The sequence below is a fragment of the Octodon degus genome, unplaced genomic scaffold, assembly GCF_000260255.1.
Source record: "Octodon degus isolate 3935 unplaced genomic scaffold, OctDeg1.0 scaffold00002, whole genome shotgun sequence".
Taxonomy (NCBI): domain Eukaryota; kingdom Metazoa; phylum Chordata; class Mammalia; order Rodentia; family Octodontidae; genus Octodon; species Octodon degus.
The window spans coordinates 15,726,061-15,751,698 of record NW_004524578.1 but is presented as its reverse complement, the minus strand read 5'-3'; the positions used below and the strand labels follow the sequence as shown (position 1 = coordinate 15,751,698).

General features: G+C 41.0%; 1 protein-coding gene and 1 pseudogene across 3 annotated transcripts in view; both read right to left on the bottom strand.

The window, feature by feature from the left end:
* Window positions 1–25,638, bottom strand: part of Agbl1 (ATP/GTP binding protein like 1) — a 958,008-nt gene that overhangs the window by 534,201 nt on the left and 398,169 nt on the right. The window lies entirely within an intron of this gene.
* On the bottom strand, window positions 9,793–11,471 carry LOC105741773 (annotated as a pseudogene).

Sequence of the window (25,638 nt, the reverse complement as noted above, 5' to 3'; positions counted from 1 at the left end):
TGTATTTTTCCTTCTGTTCTTTGTCTATCTTTCTGGCAAATAAAAGCCATGACCTACTTCGGCTAGACTCCATGATTAATGGACATCTGTCTATTTAATTTATTAATAAGATAAAGCATAGTATGTGACATCACTCCATCATGTATTAATATAGATCTCTCTTACATATTTATTACTATATACATAAATTATATGATATATAGAGTAATAAGTATATGAGTTTTCAGAGCAGAAAGGGTCTTTTGACATCCATGTTGGCCATTCCCTCTACTTACTATAGTGGAAATGGTTATAAGTCAAAACAGACAATTAGCTTCTTACCAAACTGTCATAGAACACATTACATTTTATTTGCTCAAGAGGAATGCATAATCGTACTGAAACCTCTTAATCAAGTTATAGTTTTGACCAGATTCTTCTCCAAATTTATTCTCTTCTAGAAGCCTCAACCCAAACGTGAGGCCCAGCCTGCAGATTTGCATGTCCACCTGAAGAATAAAGCACTCTGAACTTCTGATACCTTCACCTCTGGTACCATATGACTCAGTGACTCTTCTTAGCAGCTCTCAAAGCACTGGAGTCTATTGTGCCCGTGTGGCTTGTTCCTGGGCAAGAGCACTAAAAAGCTGCTGTGTGTAGTCCATCTACCATTGCATTGACCAGTCAAATGACAGTGTTCCCATGCTCCATTTGGCCCACAGCTTCAGTAGAAGGAGAAGACAGAATAGATGGGATACAAAGTGCCTTTGTGGAGAAGTTAATCAGATTAGTGAAATTTGAATTGATGATAAATCAAGCCAACTCAACTAGGCAAAAATAAAATACAAATTAATGCCATTGTTTAGTTTGTTCTTTTGGCCTAGAACAATAGTTGCTATAGTGAGTTAGAAATGAGTTAGTTTGAACATATTCAAAATTTGCATAACTTGCGGTATAGTAACCTCTATGGTCCCTCAACATGAATTATAATGAGGTGGAGGTGTCTAAAACAACCTTATTCATCATCTGTGCTATAAAAAGAAGTTCTGAGAGCTACTGCTCTGAAGATGGGTGGGTGGGTGGATGGATGGATGGATGGATGGATGGATGGATGGATGGACGGATGGATGGATGGGAAAGGATAATGTTTATGAAGGACTTGAATCCAGATGACCTGGTGCTATTTCTATGACATTGGGAAAAACTTTGTGAACTTTAATCTTCACCTGAAGATGGAGATGAAGAAGAAAGAGATGAAGACAATGTGATGATGGCCACCTCAGAATTTTTGTGAGAATTAAGTTACATAATACTGTGAGAGAGGGAGGATAAGGCTATATTTATTTCTGAGTGCTAGAGTTAAGGCTTAGTATTCACAAGGTCTGGATTCGTTCCCCAGTACTACACAATAAAAGCAAAATATTAGCTCTTATTATGATAAAAAAAGAAGGTAAAATACTATACTGAATCATCTTGCTATTTCTTATATTTCTGCAAAGTTTAAGAGTCTACAAGGAATAGTCACATATTTAAATGATTTGACTACTTATACTACCATATGATTTAGATAAAAGCATAATACTTCTACATAAGAGCAACCAATTGAAAAGCAGGATATCTTATATGAAATCAAATTTTAATTTAATGGAAAACCTAATGCTGGTGACCTGGGCCTGAAACATGGCTTTGGCAATTATTACCTCAAAGATAATAAAAGCTCAGTTAACCTCTCTGACCTCAGCCACCTTATCTATAAAATGGTAATAAAATGATGATACATTTATAACATTGGTAGTAGGGTTGTTCTGCTATTCAATAAATATTTATGATGTGCCTCATATACCAGCAGTGTGTTAAGAACTAACCTGCCAGGTATTTTAAGTGATCAATAAAATATTCACCATTTTCATTGTCTTAATCATTTGTTGCTCTTCCTGAGACCTCTGAGGAAGAGACTAGCAGAACTGGGTCTTGAACGCACAGCTTGTTCTTCATACTAATTGAATAAAGTTTTCTCAAAGTCTCCAGATGAATAAAAGGTCAACAGAATTTGAAGGCACCAAGAATTCCTTTCACACAGAGCATTTAATATATAATAGATGTGGATGGAAACATTTTAAAGATGACTTATTTTATATTTTGTTTTTATTATCAATGTTATCGATGTTATTCTGCTTTAATTTACATAGAATAATGAATACCTATTTAAAGGATGTAGTCAACTCTACATGTATCAATCTATCATACATGATTTTTGCCTGTTCAGTTTTATAAAACAGAATTATTTGGTATGCAGTCCCTTTGTCTCGGTTTCCTTTCACTACGCACAGGGGATTCAACATTCACCCATGTTGCAGCAGGCATCAATATCTTGCTTCTTTTTCCTGGTGTTCCATGGCATGTGTATGCCACAATTTGTTATTCTTTCATTTGTCAACAAATATTTGGGTGGCCGGGGCTATAGCTCAGCAGCACAGCACCTGCCTGGCAAATGCAAGATCTTGAGTTTGATTCTTGGTACCAAAAATAAAAGAAAGAAAGAAATATTTGGGTAGTTTCCAGTTTGGCTTGGTTATTAGTATAGCTGCTATGAAAACTCGTATGCCTATGGAGGAATAGGAGTGGGATTAATGAATATCTAATTAGAGTTTTCTTTTTTTTATTTACAGGAATTTTAAAACTGCTTTCCAGAGTTGCTGGACCTTATCACATCCTCAGCAGCAGTGAAAGGTTTCAATTTATCTGCAGCCTGCCAACAGTCTGCTTCTTTCTTAAAGGGCATCAGTGCTGCCCACCAGGCTGAGGGGCCTTCATGCAGGCAGGCACCAGCCTCCACGGGACCACCGAGTCCTGATCTCTGTGCATCTGTCAGGGAACATTTCCAAGGCTGTCCATGCAGATTCAGAAATAGGAGGAAAAAATATTCTCAGTACTGAGTGAAGAAAATGAGAAAAAGATACACAGTTGTATGAGAGGAACAGAGGAATATAAGAAAGTTAAAAAAATAGGGAACTGGGGCCAGGGAGATGGCTCAGTGGAATAAGTGCTTCCCTGGCAAGTGCAAGGGTCTATAGTTCAATCCCCGGTTCTGGAAAAAAAAAAAAAAAAAGGGGAACTATCCTTAAAAAGGCAAGTTAAATCTATCAAGTGCTAAGGTGGATTAAATAGAAAGAGAAACTCCAAAAACAATTACCCAATTATTTTAATTAATTATCTAATCACAAAAATCAATCAGATAGTTTAAAAATATACTAGCCAATAATGAGTTTTCTGAGTTGCACTGTTTGTGTTTTTGAAATGATGCTGCTTCTGTGCTAACTTGGTCTTGCGCAGACATCCGGGGCTCAGGTGTATCTACTGCACCCTCCTTATTAGCTCACCTTTACAGATATAAACACTGAAATCAGTTATTTTAGGGTCAGACACTGAAAAAGACACTAATAAAATGAATTGACCAGCTTTCCACGGATGAAAACATGCTAAACCCTGACAATTTTTTGCTGGTAACTGCAGCAATAAATTCAAGCAATCTTGGGCAAACAATAGGCTATTTTCTTGGATAAAATGCCTCTATCAAGTCACCTACATGTTACTAAGTGGGGCATGGGTTTGCTGCAGAGAGAAGTGTCCAGCCTCCCTCTTCTCCTCTTCTAGTGTTCCTCACAAAATGACGCCAGACACGATGTATTTTGTATTACTAATACCATCGTACCGTTACTGGATTGGAAGATTCAGGGAGGTGCGAAGAGAATATGAATGGCTATGAAAATAGCTACCTCTATTCAACCCAAAACAGTCATTTTGCATGGCTTGTGTCCTTTGCAGCTCCTGTTTCTTTCTTTCTGTGTGTGTGTGTGTGTGTGTGTGTGTGTGTGTGTGTGTGTGTGTGCACACGTGCCAAGAATAGAGCTCAGGACCTTGCACTGTGCTGCTGAGCTATATTCCCAGCCCTATGGATTTAACACACATACACACATGCCTGTAACAGGTAGTGATTAAGTGCTTGCTGTGCTCTAGACAGTGTTGGAGAAGCTAGGATGAGGGCAAAAACAAGAAAGGTAGAAGAGTCACATCTTATAGAATCTTTTCATCTTTCAGTAAAAATACGGCTGTTGTACTAGGAATACTGACGTGGAGCCACTGGAGGATTTTTTTTTAACTGAATGCCTCTTTGTACCTGAACTTCCTCTGAACACTAGGCTGGGGAAGGTGTAAGCAGGGCAGGGAAGATGGCTGCTGTCCTTGGGCTCTGCACTGAGTAACTGTATGCCAGACAGGAGAAAAGGCTTGGAGGGCATGGTTCTTCCTTAAAAGAATTCTGGTGTTACTTAAGCCAGAGACAGAACAGTGAAGGCATCATTACACTTCAGTGTCACATGGAAATGTATGGTGCATCATGGAGTACAAATGAAAGGCATCTTACAACCCCCCAAGGGAGGTCAAGGAAAATGTCCCTGAGGAAAGTACGCAGCTAATAGATGTACATCTTAAACAGAGACTGAGGAAAGACACTCTGGGAGGGGAACAGTGCATACAGAGGGTGATAAGAGTGACCACTTGGCTAACCCAGAAACATGCAAGCCACTTTTTCAACACAGATAGAGCACACCTATGATGCAAGGTGGGGAGAATTCCAGGAATATTAGGAGCTGCATCTAAAGATTATACTCAGATAATTGTTCATATTACTAATGAATCTATGGGATAGGCTGTATTCTCAAGAAGCCATTCTGGCTGGGACAGTGTTTCTCCACCCAAACTGAGGAGGCTGAATTGAGGATACAAGATCCAATTCCCTGAACAGCTAGTTCAAGTAGAGATTTTCAAATAACAAAATCATAAATGTCAACAAAAGACAAATGTAGGACCCTGAGTGCCAGGCAGAGGAGTTCAAACTTAGCCAGGTGATATGGTGACTCTGATTATCAGCTAATTTGGATTAAGAGGCTCCTAGAGAGTTGATGGAATTGAGAGAGCAGTGACCTCGTCAGTGCATTATCCCATTGATGAGTTCAAAACCGAATGGACTACCAAGAGGCAGGACCTACTTGCAAGAAATGAATTGTGGGGACCTGGGTCTGGGGATTTCTTTGGTCCCTGCCTCCCTCCTGTCTGGCTCTTCCCTTGCTTTCTGCCTCCTGGATTCCATGACTCTCCACCATGATGTTTCCAGGTAACCTGGAGCCAGCCAACTATGGACTGAATCTTCCAAAACCATAAGCTAAGTAAATAGCTCCTCCTCCAAGTTGAAGCTCTGAGGTATTTGGACACAGCAATGAAAAGCTACCACATCCAATAAAGGTCTGAAGTCACTGCCATAAAATATGACAAATATGCTTTGTAAGCAGTTTACTCTTACAGATATATGTAAAATGCTAGCCTGGAAGAAAAAGAATGCCAGAAGAAGGGTATTCAAGACCTGTGCTTAGCCTTGGATAAGAAATGAAAGACAGGACATAGGTTAACCTTCTATTACCTATTTCTCCTTTTTCCTGGATTTTCCTTTGGAGGAATTAACTCCTCCCCCATAGTTTGCAAATTTAAAATAAATCAGAATCACAAGTCCAGGCCCTACTGAGCCAATGGTTGGAGAAATAGCCACATATGTGACCAAGAAAGACCTAAATAAGTCTGAAACCTAATCAGGCTGCTTTGTGAGACCAGTTGAAGGAGAATACCAACACAATTTCAGTTCAACTGGTACTAAGTTCAAACAACTATGATGAGTAGACCTGAATGGAAAGGATCTCTTTTCTGTCCTCAAACTTCTGACAAGGTCTTTCTCTTTCTCTGCTCTCATTTGCTGCCTATGTCTGCCTAGCATGCATTATTAGCCATGAAAGAACAAAGTAGCATGGCAGGTGCCAAAAAGATGCTGAGAAAAATCACACATTGAAAAAGTTTCATGTGTAGGTACAGAATCATCCAACCAGTCGAGTCACAGTAAAAGTGTGACATGAAGCCATTACAAAACTCAGTGATGAACCTCTAAATAGGATACATTAGTAACTAATGTCTTTGTGTATCTCTGTTCATATGTGTGGGTGTCTATAAATTGACACTTCAAATAAATGATCAACATCCACTAAAACACTTGAACATACATTACTTTATAATAAGCCTTGGGGGAAATACTAATCTTGTCTTATAAGCATTGTGAGTATAGTACAATAAGAAAATCTGTGGGTTAATCAGTAACTAATATATGTATAATTAAATAATCTATATTAATAGACACTGTTTTAAACACATTTCATGTTCAGGTAGTTAGTCAAGGAAATCTGCTTGCAGTATCCTAACCACAGACATGTGACTTGGCATCACATGCATGGTACACATGATGCTCAAAGAAAGTAGAACCCCGAGTGACAGCTGAGCTAGAATTTGAATGAAGTAGCCTCTGATGCAAAAATCTGTTTTTTGACTCTATTCTCAAATAAAGGTGACAACAATAAATTTAGGCTTTATATCTATCTGTACAAGGCATCTCTCTAGTCTGAACAAACAGGACAAATAATGTTTAAATCTTTTGCAAGTTTAATCTAAAATGAGAAGCAGTGGCCCCAAATATTTTATTCTAGAACAATTTAATGAAAACCAACCTCTTCCAAAATTTCAAATGCTTCTCTCCTGAATTTTGTGATTTCCCCCCCACTGATTATATACAATAATCCCTAGAAATTCTAATGCACAACATCTGGGGTAGGGTTATAATATAACAGAAAACTACGGAAAGAAGAAATTCTTGTGGTGGCCACTCCTGCATAGGCAACCATGAGCACTACTGCTTTAGATCTCTAAGAGTAGGGCTCATCATGGAATGGTCTGTGTGTCTTGGGAATGGCTGAACAACCCATCTATCTAGACATCCAGAGACCCAACTTTCATCATGCTGATATTCAGAGTCTGGTCACTGAGTGCTGATGGCATGGTCATTTGTGGGCTGCTGGAATAAGCTGATATGGAGGACTGCAGATCAATGAGTAGGTGACACACAGAAAGATGCGCTGAAATGCCACAATCTCTTTCCTGATTTTTTAAATAGGCCAATGGAAGAGGGAGGGGTTCATTTTCAGCTCAGTTCTCCACATAAAGAGCTATAGATGTCGCCAGTGATAACAAGAGACTTAACTGTAGTTCTCCTGCATGGACAGATTGCATACGCCACTTCTCAGCAGATCTGTTCACAAACACATGCATAAATCCCAACATCTACCTCAGTGGTAGCAGATATCACTCTGGTCTTACGGTGTTAGGTCTTGCTGTCGACCCTCAGTTGGGACTTCCTGTCTTTCCAATGCTTTTCACAGACATGTTATATTGGGTAGAAGTTTCAACACTTTATATTTACTCTATATTCTCCATTATTTAATCTTTTGAATGAGACGGCATCACAAATAAGTATTCTCCACATTTTTAGAAGAAAAAACTGGGCAGCTTGATCACACATGCACAGCTAGTGACTATGGAGGTGGCCAGGCTTGCTAGCACTGTGGCATAGGCTTTCAGAGGTGTTGAATATGTTTCTCAGCACACCATTAAACCACCAGTTGAAGGTCTCACACTCATGCCAAAGACAATTGAAACAGTTGTCTCACTTGTTCAGTAATTACCTGTTTTCTTTGTTTAGATGAAAACTGTCGGGCTGGTGAGATGGCTCAGTGATCTAAAGCACCTACTTAGAACAGGCTTGGCAAGGCACAGGGACTGCGGTTCAATCCCCCAGCACCACATGCCAGCCGGCCCCGCCCCCTGGTGGGCTGAGCTGGCCACACACACACACACACACACACACACACACACACACAAATAAATTTAAAAAAAAAGAAAAGAAAGAAAACTGTCCTTCATCTTGCCAAAACATGTTGTGCAGAATTTATGACACAGTGTGCCCCTAGTTACTTTGTTATTATGACTGCGGCTTATTTTTGTTCTTATTACTGTTACTTTCTTGACTAAGATATATCTAATTTTTAGTAGCATTTCTCCCCTTCACCCCAGAAATTTATTCATTTTTTTACCATTGATGCTTATAGCTTCTGCCTTTGTACTCTTTTGGATTTTTATCTATTCCTTATAGCTTTAATTTCCTATGTTACCACCTATCTATGGCCTCAACTTCACTGTCATGTATCATGCCCTATATTCTTATGTAAATGACATAGCTGTCACCTCACAAATGCCTTGCTAGGTGATAACATTTAAAATATTTTAAATTTAAAGAATCATATTTCTGGGGCCAGTGAGATAGTTCAGTGATCTAAAGCACCTGCTTAGGCAAGCTTAGGCAAAGCATAGGGACAACGGTTCTATCCCTGACACCACATGCTGCACCAGCACCACCAGGGCTGAGCTGGCCACAAAAAAAAAAAAAAAAAAAAAAGGATTTTCCTTGAGTTAAATTTTAATGGCATACACATCTGCATCCCTCCTCTCTTTTTACCTTTCATGACCAACTGCTAAATATCCTTGGAATTACCTGGCCCCAAGTCCCACCCGACCAGTCTTAGGGCCCCCACATTTGTCAGACTAGGGAGTTTTTAATCTGAGAAATTAGGAGGTCATCCATTCTTTTAATCCAAATATCTCTAATGCACAATAGATGCAAATTCTCAGTTGTTCCTCAACTGAAAAAAGACAGGAAGTCTGATTGTCAATTTCAGTAATTTCACATCAGTAATTTAAACAATCTCCTCCCTCTACCAGTTTCTCCGTTCAGTGGCATTAGCTTGTTTAACTCAGGAGCAATGGTGCTACTTGGACAGATGTGATCTCTTTTATACCTTCTTTTTTGGTCATGGGAGCTGTCCAATAGCCTGGCACATCAAGTAGAAGCCCATTGTAGTGAATGATGATGACTAGATGGCTCTTGGAAGCCAAAAGAAATCCAAGTGCCACCTCTTTTAGGTAGCTTTGATCTCTGTGGCTTATAAATTTGACCGTTTCCCTTTTCTTATCATCTCATTTACTAGGTACATTTTTTAATATATTCTTATTGTGTCATATATACATTTAGGTTTGTTTTCATGTATATTGCCCTCTCTTTCACTCTGTAAACTCCTTGAGGATAAAATCTGGGCTTCGTGGGCCGGGCAGATACTTCAGTGGTCTAAGCACCTGCCTGGCAAATGCAAGGACTCAGGTTCAATCCATGGTACATCATGTGCTGGCCAGGAACTCTGGATGTGTTACACAGCCACTGAAACTGGGTATGGTGGTGCATTCCTATAATCCCAGTGAGTGGTAAGACCCTGGACCAAATACATACTTAAGTAAATAAATAAATAAATGACAAAAGAACTGGGCTTCTCAAAAGCTAATATTCTTTGTTGGACCTTAAATAATGCTTGACCCTGGCAGATACTAAGTATTATTTTATATCTTTGTATTATATGAATTATTAGTATCCATTGTGTCATTGTTCTAGTTTTGTATTTTCTAATCATTTAGAAGGAGATCTAAAGTAGAGTTTTCTTTAAAAAAAAAACACATTTATTCAGCATCTTGATCAGACTATTGTATTTAGCAATCAACAGCTTAGGTGCAAAAAAAGGTCTACATTAAAACTTTGTTGGAGTGCTTTACACTTTCCACAGAACAGAAACTAAAACAACCTGTTATACATTAGTCACAAACACTATCCTCAAGTTTTTTGCTCATATACATGAGTATTGTCTAGAACATATCTTCTTTGTAGTGCCTAGGCCCTGCAACCACTGTACTTGGCTGAGTTCACAAATCTGTTGTAACTTGTAGCTTCCCTGTCACTTCTCTGACTCTTCTCTCCTGCTAAGCTTTGTTTCCTGGAAATGTTTAAAACCTTCTGCCACTGCCACAGTTACTGCTGCTGCTGCTGCTGCTGCTGGAGCCACCATATCTGCCTTGATTTCGTGGTTTGGTAAAATATTGGCCTCCACCAACATAGGGCCCAGAGCTTCTGCCTCCAAAGTTTCTTCCCTTCATGGGTCCAAAATTTGAAGACTGACTGTTGTAATTGACAAATTCATTATAGCTTCCACCACCTCCATAACTGCTTTCACTACCACTGCCAAAGCTGCCTCCACCTCCTCCATTGTTATAGCTGTCATAGCTGTCACTACCACTGCCCTCGTTGCCATAACCCTGTCTACCACTTCCATGGCCTCTGCTTCCTCCAGAGTAACCAGGGCAGCCTCCTCCATAACCACCATCATTCCCAAATCCATTGCAGCCATCTCTGCTGCCATCATATCCACCCCCACCATGGCTGCCACCAAAACCACTTCAACCACTGAAGTTTCTTCCATGACCGAAACTGTCATTGCCACCTAAACCACCTCCATGACCACCACCAAAATTTCCAGAACCACTCCAACCTCTTTGGCTCGATGAAGCACAAGATATCTCCTGCTTTGACAGGGCTTTCCTTACTTAACAGTTGTGGCTGTTTACAGTGAGGAATCTTTGAATGACAATCTTATCCACAGAATCAAGGTCATCAAAGGTTATAAAAGCAAAACCCTTGTCTTTTTTTGTGTATGGAACTGAGATTGAACTCATGCCCTTGTGCTTGCCAGGCAAGCACTTATTCTACTGAGCTATAAACAAAATATAAAAAGTAAAGCCATATTAATATGCTGAGCTATAAAAGGCTCTAGTCAACAACTTCTGACATTGCCAGTCCTATGGAAAACCCACTACTATTATGTACCACTGAACTATATTGGAATGTTTGGCTGAATTCACGCAACTACAATATTTAAATGACAATGGAATACCCTTCTCTGATAAAACTAAGCAAAAAAAAGAGGGATACAAATGAACAACTATTTTGTATCTGTATCTCCAAAATAGTTAGGATAGATATACAGCTACTTTTTCTTAATTCAATGAATAGAAATGTCTGCATCTTGGACAATTAATAACCACTAAGACAACAACATGCAATGTATTAATTATTGAAACTGTCCTACTAATCAGTTTTGAAACTGTCTTATTGCTATTTGTTTCTCAATCAAATTATTTTTTAAAAAATAAATGTATGTTGAAATTGCAAAAAAAAAAAAAGGCAAAGACCCTCTTCTTACCACTGCCTCAGTTGGTCATAATTTCAATCACTTCAGTTTTTCACATTGTTCAAAACAGTCTCATAAATGATGTTCTTCAGTATCTTCTTTAATGCCACCAACAAAGATCTTCTTCACAGTTAAGTGGGCAGCTGGTCTTTGAGAATCTTCTCTTGACATAGCTCTCTTTGGTTCCACATCTCTTCCATCCACTTTGTGTGGCCTTTCATTCATGGCTGCATCCACCTCCTCCACAGTAGCATGACTGATGAATTCAAAGTCCCTGGAATGCTTGGTGTTTGGATCTCTCATTTCCACACTGTCTGGGAGTGTTCCCCATTGCTCAAAATGACTCCTCAGACTCTCATCAGTTGTTTCAAAGCTCAGCCCTCTGATGAAGAGCTTCCTTAGCTGTTCAGGCTCCTTAGGAGACTTTGACTTAGACATGACGGCACTTGGAAGAGAGACTAACAATTCTTCCTCCATGGTGTCCACCAGCAGAAAGCTAAAGTAGAGTTTTTTAACTTTGGCTATTTATACCAGGTGGAGCTCTTTTGGCTTTGAGTGATTTAAAACCCAACTAATCTTGGCTTAAATAGTTCGGCTGTTACTGAAACATGAAGACATAGATTTCAAGTCAGACAAGACTGAATAAGAAGCTCAATGAGTTTATCAAAGATCCAGTTTCTCTTCATCTATCCACATGGTTATCCATGGTGTTAGCTTCCCTCTCCAGCTACACATAGTAGCTCCCAACAGCTCAAAGTGTTTGGTTACTATAGCAAACTTAGTGTCCATGGCAGTTCCATGACTTATATCTCAAGGGTCTTGGCAGTAGTTTAAGTTAATAAGATGCACTCTTTCCTATTGAATTATGTACGTAAAGGGACAGGTATTAAATACAGACAGGAATATCTGAGTACTGATGGTGAGAGAAAGAAGAAATTAACACTGAGGCTGAAAACACTGCAACCATACATCTAAAATAGTAATCATCAGAATCAGCAGATGAACTATTTTTAAAATCAGATTTGTAGCCCTTGTCTCAAAACTTGTGCTTCAGAATCTTTCTTTGTGATCTGCATCTTATAAAATCTCACTCAGTGATACAGGTTGGAAAAATCAAAGTGTCTTACATCTTTCTAGCTCTTTTTCTACTTCTGCAGCACAAAAAAAATAAACCAGCTATATATCAAAAAGATATAAAATAATACTTAGAAATATGAGCACCAAGGAAAGTGACTGTAAATATGAAAGTGTAATTATTTCCAATAAGCATTTCTTCTGCAAACTTCATCTGAAATAAAAGATTCTGAACCCCAGAGACATCTGAATCTGATCTATCAAACTCACTAATACAGATTTATTCTTTCAGCATGAGGAACATTTGCATCTTTGAAGAGAGTAGGAATCTATTTATCCTCATGGGTTCCCCAGCCCCAACCTGAAAGACTTGCATATATCATAAAGAAAAATCCAATATGCATGGAAGCTTCCTCTGATGCCAAAAAATAATCAGAGACTTTACACTCTGATAGGAAAGACAGGTATTTACATAACTATGATAGGAACATTAGACGAATGAAATGCTAAGCTATCCAAAATGAACGTTTCTTCCTGGCACAAAACCTGCTCTCAAACAGGCTTCAGAGCATTGACTTGGGTGATTCTAATACTGCTTGCCATACCAAGGAACTTGCAGAAAGTTCAGTTCCTTTGCCTGGCCCTAGAGAAATCTTCTCCAACTCCACAGTGCTGTAAGTAGAAAATGAAAGGAAGAACCAGTTCCAATCCCCACTTGCCTAGATGAAGGTTTAATATGCTCAACCAGTTAAATTGAAAAGAGAAACATAAAGGGGAAGAGAGATGAAAGGACCAGGAGAGTGGCAGGTTGCTGGAGGGATTCACTGTGGCTCAACTCCCCAAATCACTTTTGCTTTCCCAAGTTTAGCAGATTCTTTTTGCTCTTTCTTCCACCTGTGTGTAGCCTTGCATCCTCAACTGCCTTGCAACTCCACTAGTATCTCTTCCTCCTTTCTTCATACCTCTCACTCCTCCTCTACCTGTCCTTCCTCCTCCCTTTCATCTTGTCTTCCCTTTCACTCCTCCTCCTCTATTTATTCCTATTCCTTTTATTTTGCACTCCCGCTCCTCACCTTCCTCATCTTCCTCCTCCTCCTCTTCTTCATCCCCCTGTCCTCCTCAGATTGCTTTTCTCCCACTATCTCCTCTTTCCTGTCCTTCTTTCCTCTTAGTCCTCCCTCCATCCCCTCCCCCATTCCAAGTATTCTGAGAAAGCCAGTATGATGAATAACAGATGTTCTTTGACATATTGTGTCATTTATCACACAACAGCCCCAATCCCACTAACTGGCCCTTTCCCATACGTCACTGTCGGCTTTCACACAGCCCCAATGTATCAAAAAGAAATAGTTTAATACAATGTGCTGTAGTTCATGAGTCACAGCTCAATGGAGGGATTTTGGATGCTGAGCTCTCTCTCCTTTACAGCTTATTTATTTGTTCCAACTGGCTCCCGTACTTATAAATGGATGAATGAACTCATCTGAGGTCAAGTAGAGGGAAAAATCAACTACAGAATTGTGCTCTATTTTGCAAGCAAATGGAAAGGTAGGTCTGGAGTAGGAGGTAGAAAAATGTAGGCTGCACTACATTACCACACTCTGTGGCAGGCGTTTGCTTATTTTCCTTGGAGTACAATGTCTGCTGTGCTTGACAATGAGGTGCAGTCAGTAGTGAAGTTCTATAAATCAGAACTGACACAGGAGTGCCTTGCTGTGTCCCCAAGGGGAAGGAGAGTTTACTGCACCAGCTAGAAGGAAGTCCCCCAGACCAAACCTTCACTTATGGCTGCTCCTGCTTTCACTGAAGCAACAGAGTTTCAAGATATTTTTATTACAACCCATCATCCCAGAAGTATCACCATAGCAACAAGTCACATCTTTGTGAGCACCAAAGGATACCAGAAGTTCACACACAATGAATTCCTTTCTCTCTATATTCACTCACAGACTTGCTTCTACTTTCAGCTGGCCAGAGGGCCACTCTCCAGAGTGATAGATTCCAAGTTAGGCTGAGTATCAATGTGAGTTTTCTTGACTTTCAGGGTCTTTGGTTCAAATAACACCTATTCTCCAAGGGCCAGCAAAATAGCTCAGCACATTAACGCACCTGCAAGCAGGTGCAGGGGCCAGAGGTTCGATCCCCAGGCATGCTATGCTAGCCCTGTCCCCAGATTGTGCTGAGACAGCAATTGAGACCGGGCATGGTTATGCACACCTGTAATCCCAGCACTTGGAGGCTGTAAACAGGAGGATCACTACAAGTCCAATCTAGAGGTGAGACCCTGAACATCCTGTAGACCCTTCCCTAAAATACGGAAAAAAATTACCTACTCCCATGGAAGCAAATAGGGTAATATGGTAAGACAGGTTGAATATCTGAAATATTTAGGATGAGCAGTGTTTCAGATTTTAGATCACTTTTCTGATTTGGAATATTTACTTCTGATTTTGCAATATTTATCTCATCACACATAATGAGAGACCTTGGAAATGGGACCCAGATCTAAATACGAAATCAGTTCAGGTGGAAGGTAATTTTGTTCAATATTTTAGTGCACTTTTGTTTCACCTGTGACTCACTCACAGGAGTCAGGTGTAGAATGTTTCACTTCAAGTATCATGTCCATGCTCACAAGTTTTGGACTGAACTTTCAAAATTGGTATTTTGTTAACCTAGAATAATATTCACAGAGCAGGTATTTTTGGACAGTACAACTCACGCCTGCAAAGACAATGTGGCTTTTATACAAGAGTTCCCATTCCAATTAAGCAAAATCTTAGGTCTCCAATTTCAAGTATCTCAATTTCTTCTGGCTTAAATTGCTTTGAGGGATTAAAACAATTTGGTTGGGGAAAAATTGAATCAATTCAGAATTTAATTCTGTTAGAAGTCTTTTCTCTCCTCCCTCTTCTCCCCAAGACGGCATCTGTTGTAGAGGAACTGTGAAGGCAGTGGGGTGCAGGAGGGGGCAGCCACTGGTCTGGTGCTGGGTCCTTTTCCTGGCCCTGCTTACTCGAGCATAAGAGGGCAGCAAATGAAGAGAAAGTGGCCTGCCAACTGTGAAAGATCTCAAATGGCCTTCTCCTCCTCCTTCTTCCTCTTCATCTTCCTCTTCCCCTTTTCCTTCATCTTCTTTCTCCTCCTCCTTCTTATTGTTAAAAGCGCTACTGAAAATATGCTTTGAGTCAGGCCCTGTGCTTTACATCACCATCTCATTTTTGAAAATCCCTGTGAAGCAAGTGTGACTGTATGCATTTATAAATGATGAAGCGATGTCTAGGCGAGATACATCGATGTACAAAGTTGCACAGTGGCAAGAAATACAATCAGACTGCTACACCTGCTCTGTCTGATTCTGAATATCATGCTCATTCAATTATATTATAGCCCTAGGGATATTCTGAGATGGAAGAAAGTATCATCTCCTCCACTGTAGCCTGCTCCAGCAGTTCTGCAACCAGGAATTATTTTTCTGACCATATGCTCTTAAACCAATCCTACCTTGAAGCCAGTTGAGCACTACGCTCCCTATGGTTGATACCCAGTGAACACAGGCACAGATTCCTGCTTGCACACAACAGTCTTAGTCCAGGATCTGCCCTGACTTTGGAACTTTGTCCCCTTCTCAATACCTGCACCAAATGCAAGCTCCTAATGCACAAAAACTGATTCATTGTATCACCATCTACCACTGTCTATGGATATGACCACTTTCCTTTTGATATTATGAACTCTTTGAAGTATGACTTGAAATTTCTTTAACTTACGATGATCCTGACCTGTCACAGGACTGACCTCATCCCTGAGAGCCCAGGAAGCAGACACTGAGCTTCTAGGTTGGTGTCCTTCCCAGTCTTCTCTCTACGTATTGGTCATCACAGAGAGCAGACTGGCTTCACTCCCTTTGCCCATTTTATCATTATTACATTCATGCCAGTGACTGACCCTTTGCTCCTATGGAGAAAAGCTGCCCAACTTCTTTCAGTGACAGGGGTACAATGTCCATGTTACAAGTACAAAGCCTTTAGTCCCTGTGGGGTAGACAAGGAAACCTGCATGGACCTATAGCACAAATCCTTGATACACTCCTAAAAGCTTAGCTACATCATTGTCACCTCCTCTCACATCTTTTTCTATGGCTCTCAGAGTCACTTATTAAACAAAATTAGCCTTTAGAAGCAGTCCACTGTGTATGCTCTTCCCTCTTCAAAAGACCATAAACCTCCAGGAGCCAAAATTGGATAGAGACACTGGAGATTTGTTTTCCTTTCCATAGTATGAGATGTTTACAATTCAGTTTCAAAGGTGAAAGATGAGGTCAGTATGAAAAGTGAGATGTGGACTCCACTGGTGTGAAAGACTCTTCAGTGATCAATGGCAATCATATCTAGACATCCAAATTTGTTATATGAACAGCCAGCACTCACAGGGCTACTTCAAACAGAATCACATGACACAGTAGCAACACTGAATAGCCCTTCACAAAACAGTCCTTTGCAAGAAAGCCTTCATCTGCTAGACCTGAGAAGGTTATCTGTCTTGAGTCCCTACAGTCAGCTGAATGGCTGCTGACTTTGTTCATCAACTGTACCTCTAACTCCAAAGGTGAGATCTTAATTCCACCTGTCCTGACACTCACACTAATTTATGACTCTGACCTCAGTGTCCATTCCTGCCACTTTGTCTGAGCTTAGTATTTTCTGATCTTGTTCTCCACACTTTACACTGGCTCTGATGTCTGTTCCACTGATCTCTTGGCATCTCATGTCCTGATAAAAGGCATTTTAGTCTGGCTATGTCCCTTTGGTTCAACTCTCACTTAAGAGAAAGTTTTGGAGTTACCTACTGCTTCTGGCCTCCCATTGCTATTCCATGTGCACCTCAGTCATACAATAGCAGACCATGCTAAATCCCCAGAGGCTTGGTGCTCTGCCTTGGAATGCAGCATAAATGATACCATTCTCTAGCTAGGTATGTTGTGGGAAATGTTGGAACCATTGCCTTATCTTTCTTTTTTTCTTTTCTTTTTTTTTTTTGTTAATGTATTTGGTTGTTACAGAGCCTCATTATACAGCTCAGACTCATAGTGATCCTCCTGTTTTCAGCCCCCCCCCCAGCACTGGGATTACAGGAATGTACCACACTGCCCAGATTCTGTAGCCAGTTCAGCGCACCCTAAGAGCTGGGCCAACTGGATGTATGGTGCTGGGGACTGAACCATTGTCCCTGCACTTGTTTAAGCAGGTGTTTTAGTCCACTGAGCTATCTCACTGGTCCCTTCTTTATCTAATATGCAAACCAACTTCATGGAATATTATGAAGAGTAAATGAAGTTATGTCTATAAAAGGCTTAGAACAGTGCCTTAAATAAATTAAGCAGCTAACTCTCATTCACTATTAAGATGCCTGATATCATCATTATTCTCCATCCTGTGGCAAGGGGTAGAAAATCATGCATATCAATATAGTTCTTGAGGGGTCAGTGACATAGCTCATCAGACTGACGGGCCTGCTTAGGTAACCTTAGGCAAGCACAGGCACTGTGGTTTAATCCCTGCATCGCATGTCATGCCAGCCCCACCCCCAAGATGGACTGAGTCAACCAGAGTCCCAGGTAGAGCACACCTGTAATCCCAGTGCTGGGGAGGCTGAAAGCAGGAGGAGCACCACAAGTCTGAGCTACATAGTGAGGCCCTACAACAACCAAATACATTTAAAAAAAAAATTCTTCATGGGAAATCCTTGATCACTAGCTCAATATCTTCTTTTCTGTGATCTAGAAAACTTTACAAAAATATGTACTTCTAAGCACACCCCCAAAATATACAACCAACTCGGATATATGATGTACTCTTCAACATTCCTCCAGTTAAAAGGATGCCTTTGTTCTATTTTTTAAATTATTATATGCATCTTCAATGAAAATAGCATGAAGTTCTTACTCCAAAAAGACTCAGCTCCCAATGAATAATTTCCAAAGTATCACTTGATCTTTTATTATTACTATGCAGCCTATGAACACAGTGTTTCCATTTCATAAAAGTATAATATGTCTGCACAGGAATCATAGACAAATTATGGTAGAAAATTAGTCAATAAATTTTTATTATACCGGTCCTTCATGTTGTTATTAATATTGAAGAACTTAAATTTAATCTTACCAAGAGCAAGATTTACTATCCAAATTCCAGACATAAAGCAGTGAGGGCACCTACTGAGGTACCTCAAGGATCTATCAGGCTTTGTGTACTGACACAAGTATTCCACATGAATAAACTCAGCACGCTTCTTCTTATACAGCTTTTGTGCATTTGGCTGCTTGAGTGAGTGAGGTCTGTGGCAGGGCTGCTGTGGGAATGAGGAGAAATGCACCCACTTCATGAAACCTAAAGGAAGTACATAGGAAGGAGAAACACAGGAAAACATCACGATGGGATCAAGCTATCACTATCTGGTACTAGTTTGAAAAAGTAGAGATTTTGTGTTCTGTCCAACATAGTTCTTTTCTTCCTCCTATTATCAACTTGGTTTATAATATGTAAAGGCAGATATAATTACTTATTTGTGCATTCATTCTTTCAACTGACAGTGTGTTAAATACTAAGCTTAAGATGAATGTTGGGGCTCTTTTTTTCCTAACATCCATGAGGTGAATATTTCTGGCATGATGTGTTGGTGTTGGTCTTAGGCCAAGAAGAATGAGGTGGACCACGTATACATTCAGTGTAGTTTTTGTGGGGACTCTGGTCTTTGTGTCAGAGAAGCTAGGAGAAGAGAGAAATGGAAACAGTGTGGTTGGAGAAGTAGCAGCTGGAGAAAGCCTGTGTGCAGCTGGTCCAGGATTATTTTCTAAGTCAACCAAAAAGGCAGAAGAATGGCAGAGATATGTCCATATGCTAGAGATGCAAAGAATCCAGCTAAAGCCCTAGAGCCTGTGGCAATGTCCTCCACAAGTACAGCTGGAGGCCTAGTGCCCAGAACAATGCCTCAAGCAAGTCACATGATGCGTGTGCCCAGGACAATGCCTCATGCAAGTCACATGATGCATGTGCACTGGGAAGGCCCCAAGGTCAGTGATGGAAGCTAGAAAGTCTGTGCCAGCAGGAGGATCTGTGCCACCAGGTTGAAGGATCTGCAATGGAGCCAGGAATTGCTGCCCAGGTACCAACAGTGCTCCCAGGTAAACAATGACAGCAATCCTCAGTGGCAACTAGAACCTGAGCTCCTCTGATGAGGAGAAAGAGTGGATCTGAAAAACGAGCAAAGCACCCTTGTCCTGAGAACCAACAGGGCACCATCTTCCCCTCCAGTTCTCCTCTTATGCTGCTGGCAACAATCCTCAGATGGGCCTGCCATACTGAGAACCACATGGATTCAGTTCAGGTGGGTGTTCCAAGTTTCCTATTAGTTAATCCACCAGCTCTCCTCTCACATAAGGGGAGGGCAGTGAGTTGCTGCATTGTGTCTGTTCTCTTGTTCTCTCTCTTCAACATGGCTATACTGGATGAATAAGTGCTTTCAAAATGTGATGAATGATTATAGCTTCTTCATATTTAGAAACTGCCAACTACCCCCTTGGGACACAAAGTACATGGGCTATTGGGATAGGACAAGAGTGATTCCAAGTAGCCATAAGGAAGTTTCAAGTGCTGTATGTGTGTCCACTTGGGACAAATGCTGGGGGGGGGTGTTCTTTATCACACTGGGGTAACAGTTACAAGTCATAACAAAGACTCTGCCATGTAGTGACTGCATGCTGACTTGCCTGACTCTACTATATTTTCCTGAAAAATTAGCCCTAAAAAGAAAAGAAGCGTGTGATAGCCCCATCCTGTTGTTCGAACATTTCTAGAAAGCCTCAGTCCTACCTAATTCAATGGAAATCAGCACAGACACCATCCAGGAAAGAAAAGGACTCTAAAATATAAAACTCTCTAAGTGTAAATCCCCATCTTCAGTGCAAATGAGCCCTTAAATGGAAAAGGTCTCTCAGCCCAGTGCCCACCTCATGCAAAACATCACAAAGGTTGTTTTAAAAAGCAAAGACGTCATGTGGGCCTCAGATTGCCAAAGTTTTTCCACACTTGTTCTTTCTAAATAGCACCCTGAATCCGGTGAGATGGTGTGTGACTGCGACCCCAGCACCCCGGGCAGCTGAGGCCAGAAATTATCGAAGCAGAGACCATCTTGACCACTTTGGTGACTCAGAGAGATGCTTAGTGTGGGTCTGAAAAAATAGAGGCCGGGATATAACTCAGTAAAACAAGCACTTGCCTGACAAGTAAAAGGAGGTCATGAGTTCAAACCCTGGTTCCAAAAAGAAAGAAACAAACAAACGGTGAGGTTGTGCCTGAAGTTCATTGTGGAGACACAGGCTACAACCTCCAGTAAGGCAGAAGTAAAAATCTAATATATAGCCCAGTAGTACATAATAATAGTGGGTTATTCACATGACTGGCAATGTGAGAAGTTGTGGACTTGAGCTTTTTACAGCTCAGCATATTAATATGGCTTCATTTTTATACCTCATTTTTGTACTTTTCTGTTGGATGGTTAAGACCAAGATAAAGCAAGACCTGTAGAACAAGAAATGCAACTTCTGTATCTGACAAGGTCAGTCAAATCCCCTCAGAATTTACCCTGAAACTATGTACCACAGTTCATAGATCCTTTGTCAGTGTCAGTCTTGTGGATGAGTCACGGTCATTGCTTGACCAATTTGCTCTCTGTGAAAGCCTGTGAGAATGTTTTCTCTCCAGGTGACTCTCTTTAGGCACACTTTACATCGCAATCACTTTCCTCTGTCACCCCATAATCTTGATCAGGAAATTTGGGACACCACTGAGTTACAGGATGTTACAGTACAGGTTCTCTTATGTCCTGAGTCCTCGCTGACCAAAGATTCCTATATACTTAGAGAGAAATCATAAAATGGGCTGGGGAAATGGCTCAGTGGAATAAGCACTTCCCTGGCAAGCACAAGGGCCTGAGTTCAATCCCCAGGTCTGAAAAAAAAGAAAGAAATCATAAAATGACTAAGTTGCCACTGTTTTATGTAGTGTGAAGAAAAAGATGGACCAAGGGGAGAGGGGACCTGAGAGGGAGGCTGTGGTCATGGAGCCCTAAGATATGATCTCACCTTCTTGGCAACCCTGCCCAAACAGAACTTGGAACCCTGGTGATGGTGTCGCAAAGCAGTATTGGCCTCTCTTGAGCTCATTTGGCTGGATATGCTAAGCAGAGATCATGCTGAACTGCTTCTCTACCTCCCGAGGTCGCAGTCTCAGGACCCCAGGCAGGGAGAGTCTGCATGAATGACTGAGGAGATGTTGACTCCATCCAGACACCACAGGCAACAATGTGGGAGCTCCTCAACTGTTACAGACACCCTAGGGAAGGCGCCCCCAGGATTGACCTCCACTGATGGAGAAAATCCAACTGACTTGTGTGAAGTCTGCCCAAGCCCAAACACCAACAGCATCACAAAGCAGAAAACCTTAGGGCAAGTCTCACCAGACCCAGAGACTCCCAGGAGCTCCCAACAGGTCTCCCCAGAGCCATACACAAAAGTGCTGGGGAGCTAAAGAAGTCCAGGGTGGGAAAACGAAGTCACAGCCACCAGGCCCCCAGACACAGTGATGAGCCCAGTGTCCAGCCACACCAACCTGGTCACCAAAGAAAAGCACTTCACAGGGAGCTACCCTGAGCTCCAGCCTAATCTAGTGTCCATCCACCCTCACCAGGTCACCTATGGAAAGTGCTTTACAGGAAGCTACACCGAGCTCTGGCCTGTAAGGTCAATGCAGGAAGCCAGGGAGCATTCGCTCCCCGAGCTCTTCATACCAGTTTCCCTTTGTGGAGAACCCCACCATAGTCCCTCCCTATGGAGCACCTCTAGAGCCCACAGCTCGACCCTAGAGGCCCTGAGCACAGGCACAGATATCACCACACCATGTTTAGGGAAGTCCATGTCCCTTGCAGGCCTCAGTGATGAAGTTAGAGATGTGTGCTGTTTGCACAGTAAAGAGCTTTTCACCAAAATGTGGGTGGAGGAAAGAGGAGACCCACATACTCTGTCACCTAAGTGGGAAATAGAAGAACCCTTTCCACTGTCTGAGCAAGAGGAGAACAAACTCTCACTCTGTGTGTCGCGTCCTGCATCAGAACAGCCTAAGGTGCCGTGTCTAGAAGATCCATCACCCACCGCGGAGCTGCAGGGCTCTGGAGAGTTTTATTACACCAATGGCCACTTGTTTCAGGCCAAATGTTTCTGCAGGCATGCTCACTGTGCCATCTGCACAGACCATGTTGAGGGATTGGGACACTAGTGCACAAGCGGTGCCACACACTGGTCACAACTGAATGTGGGCAGCATTCCTCACTGCCGGAACCCATGATGCCGATCAATCAACCACTCACAGTGTTAGACCACACACAGACCCTAAGCTGGTCTCATCCTTCAAGTCACCACAGTTTGGAACACCTTGCTAAAGACCAGGAGGTAAAGAACACCAGGGCACAAGGCCAAGCTCCAACTAGCCTGGGTCCCCAGGATTTTAATATCCTCTGGGTGATAGAGGAAGTTATGCAAAAGTGTTCTTGGCTGAACTGAAAAACACAGACCAAATGTTTGCAGTGAAAGTGGTGAAAAAAGACTGTGAACTACTACTGGGTAAAGACAGAGCTGTGTATATTGAAGCAGGCATCGAGTTATCCTTTCCTTGTTGGGATGCATTCTTTCTTTCACACAAAAACCAGAGTGTTTTTTGTCTTAGACTATGGGAGTGGAGGAGATCTGATGTTGCACATGCAGCGCTGTGGAATACTTCCTGAGCCACATGCCAGGTTTTACACTGCAGAGATCAGCTACCTTCACCAGCAAGGGGTTCTCTACAGAAACCTGAAACTGGACAATTTATTATTCGATTCTGAAGGCCACATCAAGGTCTCTGACTACTGCATCTGTAAGAAAGGACTCGGGCTGGGGAGATGTGACGGGCACATTTTGTGGCACAGCTAATTACCTGGCTCCTGAAATGATCAGAGATGAAGGTTATGGTTTCAGTGTGGATTGGTGGAGTCTTGGAGTAATCATGTATGAAATGATGGCCAGGAAGTCTCCCTTCTCTATCACCAAGAACCCTGATAACCCTGATGCATCATCAATCAATTACCTCCTTCTGCTTATTTTGGAAAGCACTATTCTCATACCACCTTATCTGTCTGTTGAAGATGCAAGTATCCTTCAGGGTTTTCTGAAGAAGGACCCAAAGGAGAGACTCAGTTTTGTGGTGAAAAGGGGTTTGAGGACATTCAGCACCACCTAGTCTTTCAGAATGTGGCCTGGGACCTGATGGAGCAAAAGCATGTGGTACCTCCCTTTAAGCCAAATATTTCTGGAGAATTCAGATTGGAAAACTTTGATCTACAGTTTACTGAAGAACCTGTCCAGCTCACTCCAGAAGACAAGGGCAGTGTGAGAATGATGGAAACCCATGAACTGGCAGGTTTTGAGTACATCAATCGTCTTTCGAGTTATGAAGGACAGATCTGATCCTTGATTTCCATCTGTGAGCTCTGCTTATGTTGCCATTGGATGGGCAGAAAAACTAGTTACCAGCTTGGACTCAATTGACCACTTCAGAATCATATAAAAGCTAATTTTTAATTTTCTTTTGTTGTTGTTGTTGTTCTTATATTTAGGTGTCATACTTGATTCTTATAGTCTGTGATAGAAAGTACTGAATTTCTTCATGTTGATAGACTTGCTGTTCATTATTTAAGTATGAAGCAATTTCTTGTTACCCTACCTTGTGTTCATTCCATGTGTTCAGTGGTTTCAGAATGTGTATGATTTCTCACGTTATTTTTGTTATTGTAAAATAATTTGCTTTTTAAATAAAATGTCTTGCTTTCTCCTCGTTGTCCAATCCTCAAGTTCTTGCTTTCCTTTTAATTGTGTTATACCTTTCTATTTGCATTTCTTCTTTTGAGTTCTTATACTAGGAGAAAAGCTAGAAAACATGACAGGGGCAAAGCCATACATTTGTACGCACAAGATGGATAAGGCAACAATCCTGAGAAATAACAGCAGGTTTTTGAAACTAGCACTTAATTGGTAGGATTCTCACCCTGACTGACTATACATGCTGATACCGGTGAACCAAGCAACTGCACTAAAGATAGCAATGTGTAATAGAAGGGTCACACCTGGAATGTCTGTCATTCTGGTCTTCTAAATACATACTTCTTCTCATGACATACCAATTATTACCATACTGTCTCTCAAGTAAAAATTTGGGGTTTTTAAAAATAAAAAATGGGTAATAAATGAAAAAAGATACAAGAAAAAAAAATGTCACAGGACTGTCCTGCTACAATGCGGTATATGTTTAGATACCTAAATTTCTGTGTAAAAATGTGTAGTTGTTTATTTATATTCTTTAAATATTTTTCATTTTTTAAATTTTCTTCTCCATACTCTGTAGGGACTTAAAGTTTAACATAACAATACTTGATGGAAAAAACCTGCTCCATGTTATGCCTAAGATGTTTGATATTCAGACAGATAGTAAGGTTAAACTCAACTGCGTATGTTGTAGGGTAATAATAAGCTTCTCTTCTGAAGGGTAAACAACCTAAGTTTGCAGACCAAAAATTAGAGAGAGATAGAAGGGCTGAAAGGACAGCCAACATTTTGACCCTAGCCTTTCAAGATCAGTGAAGACTCAGGACATAGGAGAACCTATACTGTAACATCATGTAACTCAGTTGTGTCCCAAATTTTCTGAACAAGGGCATTATGGGGCCACAGAGCAATGTGGTCGATGGCATAGAGTATGCCTAAGGAGAGTCACATGGAGAGAAAACATTCTCTCAGGCTTTCACAGAGAGCAAATTGGTCAAGCAATGGCCGTGACTCATCCATATGGTTGACACTGACAAAGGATCTGCAAACTGTGGTACAGGGTTACAGGATAAATCCTGAGGGGACTTGACTGATCTTATCAGATACAGATACAAAAGTTACATTTCTTGTTATATAGGTCTTGCTTTATCTTGGTCTTAACCATCTAGCAGAGAAGTATATAAACGAGGTATATAAAATAAAGCCATATTAATATGCTGAGCTGTGAAAGGCTCAAGTCAACAACTTCTGTGGATAACCCACTACTATTGTGGACTTCTGGACTGTGTTGGATTGTTTTGCTGAATTCATACACCTATAGTATTTAGATACCAATGGAATACCCATCTCTGACAGGACTAAATAAAAAAGAAGATACAAAGGAAGGGTCATTTTGTATCTGTGTATACAGAATAGGATAGATATACAGCTACTTTCACTTAATTCAATGAGAAGAAAGATTTGTACTAATAGTGTTTGGACAGGATATCCTGTCTGTATCTTGTACTATGGATAACCATTAAGAAGATAACAATATACAATGTATTAATTGTTGAAACTGTTGTATTAATCAGTTTTGAAACTGTCTCATTGCTGTTTGTTTCTCAATAAAATATTTTT